Below are 5,552 nucleotides of genomic sequence, written 5' to 3'. Positions count from 1 at the left end.
ACCCGGGCCCACTGCATATTAGGTAAACATGTTACTACTCAAAACTTCCTGGCAGGTTCAAATAGTGTGTTGGACCGAGACTCTAACTCGGGACCTTTGCCTTTCGCGGGCAAGTGCTCTACCAACTGAGCTACCCAAGCACGACTCACGGCCTGTCCTCACAGCTTTACTTCTGCCAGTACCTCGTCTCCTACCTTGCAAACTTTGCAGAAGCTCTTCTGCGAACCTTGCAGAACTAGCACTCCTGAAAGACCGTCAGTGAGAGAGCACTTCGATTTCCTGCTGCTAATAAGGCGAATACACCGTTCGCTTGTTACACATTTTTACGAGCTTCAAACAGGTACAACTTATTTTCAGTTATCTGGGTAGTTACTATTTTATTTTTGTAATTTCTTGCGTGTTTGAGTGCCTACTAGACACAACCGTTTATTTTAATAACAGTGTAGTGTACAGTATCGCCGTTGCTATCGACCCTCGTATCGTACAGGCTTTTGTTTGTTTGGTTAGAACAGCTCAGTGTCGGTTAGACCGTCAGTGAGAGAGCACTTCGATTTCCTGCTGCTAATAAGGCGAGTACACCGTTCGCTTGTTACACATTTTTACGAGCTTCAAACAGGTACAACTTATTTTCAGTTATCTGGGTAGTTACTATTTTATTTTTGTAATTTCTTGCGTGTTTGAGTGCCTACTAGACACAACCGTTTATTTTAATAACAGTGTAGTGTACAGTATCGCCGTTGCTATCGACCCTCGTATCGTACAGGCTTTTGTTTGTTTGGTTAGAACAGCTCAGTGTCGGTTAGACCGTCAGTGAGAGAGCACTTCGATTTCCTGCTGCTAATAAGGCGACTACACCGTTCGCTTGTAGGGTAAACATAGTCATGTGTAGGGACTGTGGTTGTTGTGAGCGGACGCAAGGAGAATTGGCCACTCTTCGGGGGCAGGTGGAGGCTTTGTCTGTTAGGCTCATCGAGCTCGAGGCGCAGGCGTCGGCTCGTAGTGGCGTTGGGGCAACTGTGGTGAGACCTATGCCTACTTCGGTGGCCTTGGAATCACATGGAACCCCTGATGTCGCTGCGTCTTCCGGCAGTGAGCATCTTACCGGTCAGCCATCACTCCAGGGTGAATGGCGGACAGTGGTGGGCTCGCGCGTGCCTGGCCGAAAGGCGAAGGTGGGATCTGGCCGCGTGGCAGCTGCCTTACCCCTTTCCAACAGGTACGGGGTGCTTCCTAGTGGTGATGACATCGTTTCCGAGCCACCACAGGATGCCTCGCCTGTTGGGCCAGTGGCCGATTCTCCAGCAAGGTCCCGACAGTCACAGAGGGCGGGCCTATTAGTTATAGGGAGCTCCAACGTTAGGCGGGTTATGGAGCCCCTTAGGAAAATAGCGGGTAGGTCGGGGAAGAATGCCAGTGTGCACTCGGTGTGCTTGCCGGGGGGTCTCGTCCGTAATGTGGAGGAGGCCCTTCCGGCAGCTATTGAACGCACTGGGTGTGACCGGCTGCAGATAGTAGCACATGTCGGAACGAATGACGCCTGCCGCTTGGGTTCTGAGGCCATCCTTGGTTCCTTCCGGCGGCTGGCTGATTTGGTGAAGACAACCAGCATCGCACGCGGAGTGCAAGCTGAGCTTAATATCTGCAGCATAGTGCCCAGAGTCGATCGCGGTCCTCTGGTTTGGAGCCGTGTGGAGGGTCTAAACCAGAGGCTCAGACGACTCTGCGACTATAATGGTTGCAAATTCATCGACCTCCGTTATTGGGTGGAGAACTGTAGGGCCCCCCTAGACAGGTCAGGCGTGCACTACACACCGGAAGCAGCTACTAGGGTAGCAGAGTACGTGTGGCGTGCACACGGGGGTTTTTTAGGTTAGAGGGACCCCCCCCCCCTTGGGCGAAACGATAAAATACCTGACGGCTTACCAGAGAGGACATTATCATCGTTGATAAAGAACGTCCGTCCTCAGAGACCAAAAACAGGAAAAGTCAACGTAATATTGGTAAACTGCAGGAGTATCCAGGGCAAGGTTCCTGAATTAGTATCTCTTATTGAAGGAAATAGTGCGCATATAGTATTAGGAACGGAAAGTTGGTTAAAACCGGAAGTGAACAGTAACGAAATCCTAGACACAGAATGGAATATATACCGCAAGGATAGGATAAACGCCAATGGTGGAGGAGTATTTATAGCAGTAAAGAATTCAATAATATCCAGTGAAGTTATTAGCGAATGCGAATGTGAAATAATCTGGGTTAAGTTAAGTATCAAAGGTGGGTCAGATATGATAGTCGGATGCTTCTATAGACCACCTGCATCAGCAACCGTAGTAGTTGAGCGCCTCAGAGAGAACCTGCAGAACGTCGTGAAGAAGTTTCGTGATCATACTATTGTAATAGGGGGAGACTTCAATCTACCAGGTATAGAATGGGATAGTCACACAATCAGAACTGGAGCCAGGGACAGAGACTCTTGTGACATTATCCTGACTGCCTTGTCCGAGAATTACTTCGAGCAGATAGTTAGAGAACCAACTCGTGAAGCTAACGTTTTAGACCTCATAGCAACAAATAGACCGGAACTTTTCGACTCCGTGAATGCAGAAGAGGGTATCAGTGATCATAAGTCAGTGGTTGCATCAATGACTACAAGTGTAATAAGAAATGCCAAGAAAGGAAGGAAAATATATTTGCTTAACAAGAGTGATAGGGCACAAATCGCAGAATATCTGAGTGACCACCATCAAACGTTCATTTCTGAGGAAGAGGATGTGGAACAAAAATGGAAAAAATTCAGAAACATCGTCCAGTACGCCTTAGATAAGTTCGTACCGACTAAGGTCCAAAGCGAGGGGAAAGATCCACCGTGGTATAACAATCATGTACGAAAGGTACTACGGAAACAAAGAAAGCTTCATCATAGGTTTAAGAGTAGTCGAATCATAGCTGATAAGGAAAAGCTGAACGAAGCGAAAAAGAGCGTAAAGAGAGCAATGAGAGAAGCATTCAACGAATTCGAACATAAAACATTGGCAAACAATCTAAACAAGAACCCTAAAAAGTTTTGGTCATATGTAAAATCGGTAAGCGGATCTAAATCCCCTATTCAGTCACTCGTTGACCACGATGGCACCGAAACAGAGGACGACCGAAGAAAGGCAGAAATACTGAATTCAGTGTTCCGAAACTGTTTCACTGCGGAAAATCGTAACACGGTCCCTGACTTCAGCCGTCGCACGGACGCCAAAATGGAAAATATTGAAATAAACGATATCGGAATTGAAAAACAACTGCTATCACTTAGTAGCGGAAAAGCATCCGGACCAGACGAGATACCCTTAAGATTCTACAGTGATTATGCTAAAGAACTTGCCCCCTTTCTATCAGCAATTTATCGTAGATCGCTGGAAGAACGTAAAGTACCTAGCGACTGGAAGAAAGCGCAGGTCGTTCCCATTTTCAAGAAGGGTCATAAATCAGATGCGAATAATTATAGGCCTATTTCGCTTACGTCAATCTGTTGTAGAATAATGGAACATGTTTTGTGTTCTCGTATTATGACGTTCTTAGATAATACAAATCTCCTTCATCATAACCAACATGGATTCCGCAAACAGAGATCATGTGAAACTCAGCTCGCCCTATTTGCCCAAGAAATTCACAGTGCCGTAGACACTGGCGAGCAGATTGATGCCGTATTCCTGGACTTCAGGAAGGCATTTGATACGGTTCCGCACTTACGTTTAGTGAAAAAAATACGAGCTTACGGAATATCGGACCAGGTTTGTGATTGGATTCAGGATTTCCTAGAAGAAAGAACACAACATGTCATTCTTAACGGTTCAAAATCTGCAGATGTAGAGGTAATTTCGGGAGTACCGCAGGGAAGCGTGATAGGACCTTTATTGTTTACAATATACATAAATGACTTAGTTGACAACATCGGTAGCTCCGTGAGGCTATTTGCAGATGACACGGTTGTCTACAAGAAAGTAGCAACATCAGAAGACTCGTACGTACTCCAGGAGGACCTGCAGAGGATTAATGCATGGTGCGACAGCTGGCAGCTTTCCCTAAACGTAGATAAATGTAATATAATGCGCATACATAGGGGCAGAAATCCATTCCAGTACGATTATGCCATAGGTGGTAAATCATTGGAAGCGGTAACGACCGTAAAATACTTAGGAGTTACTATCCGGAGCGATCTGAAGTGGAATGATCACATAAAACAAATAGTGGGAAAAGCAGGCGCCAGGTTGAGATTCATAGGAAGAATTCTAAGAAAATGTGACTCATCGACGTAAGAAGTAGCTAACAAAACGCTTGTTCGTCCGATTCTTGAGTATTGCTCATCAGTATGGGACCCTTACCAGGTTGGATTAATAGAAGAGATAGACATGATCCAGCGAAAAGCAGCGCGATTCGTCATGGGGACATTTAGTCAGCGCGAGAGCGTTACGGAGATGCTGAACAAGCTCCAGTGGCGGACACTTCAAGAAAGGCGTTACGCAATACGGAGAGGTTTATTATCGAAATTACGAGAGAGCACATTCCGGGAAGAGATGGGCAACATATTACTACCGCCCACATATATCTCGCGTAATGATCACAACGAAAAGATCCGAGAAATTAGAGCAAATACGGAGACTTACAAGCAGTCGTTCTTCCCACGCACAATTCGTGAATGGAACAGGGAAGGGGGGATCAGATAGTGGTACAATAAGTACCCTCCGCCACACACCGTAAGGTGGCTCGCGGAGTATAGATGTAGATGTAGATGAAAGGATATTGCGGAGACATGGCTTAGCCACAGCCTAGGGGATGTTTCCAGAATGAGATTTTCACTCTGCAGCGGAGTGTGCGCTGATACGAAACTTTCTAGCAGATTAAAGCAGTGTGCCGGACCGAGACTCGAACTCGGGACCTAACCGCAATATCCTTTCTTTCAGGAGTGCTAGTTCTGCAAGGTTTGCAGAAGAGCTTCTGCAAAGTTTGGAAGGTAGGAGACGAGGTACTGGCAGAAGTAAAGCTGTGACGACGGGGCGTGAGTCGTGCTTGGGTAGCTCAGTTGGTAGAGCACTTGCCCGCGAAAGGCAAAGGTCCCGAGTTCGAGTCTCGGTCCTGAACACAGTTTTATTCTGCCAGGAAATTTCATCTCATAAAATGTCAGTACAAGTCTGATTACACACAGTTAATGTTCAGAAAAATGAGTAACGTGTTAATTTAGGTGTTTGCAAGCTCTAACTGCAAAGCTGTCACCAATCCGAAGATTGGTTTCACCACCACAGTGTTTGTTAGGCGTGATCCTACTGCAGGTGATATGCGCTTGCATTCTTCCGTCCTTATCCAGCCAGTTACTGGAGGACCTACATTTTACATGGACTCTGGAAGGGCAAAACACGCAATATGGTATTCAGGTCAGCTTCTAATAGAAACCAGTTTTAGGTGTTTGAATTGACATGTAGGACGAAACGGTGATCTGATTTTTGCTTGAATGAAGGATGCGAGAAAAGCCCTGACTGTATTAACCCTGCATAAATAATCGACCAATC

General features: G+C 46.2%; 1 non-coding gene across 1 annotated transcript; it reads left to right on the top strand.

Moving 5' to 3' along the window:
• The first annotated feature begins 5,053 nt into the window (after nt 1-5,053).
• On the top strand, nt 5,054-5,128 carry Trnas-cga. The gene has a single exon. It is a non-coding gene; the product is annotated as a tRNA-Ser (tRNA).
• The last annotated feature ends 424 nt before the right edge of the window (nt 5,129-5,552 follow it).

The sequence above is a fragment of the Schistocerca piceifrons genome, chromosome 2, assembly GCF_021461385.2.
Source record: "Schistocerca piceifrons isolate TAMUIC-IGC-003096 chromosome 2, iqSchPice1.1, whole genome shotgun sequence".
In the NCBI taxonomy this organism is placed as follows: domain Eukaryota; kingdom Metazoa; phylum Arthropoda; class Insecta; order Orthoptera; family Acrididae; genus Schistocerca; species Schistocerca piceifrons.
Note: the sequence above shows the minus strand (reverse complement) of the source record. Positions and strands in the feature narration are given on the sequence as shown.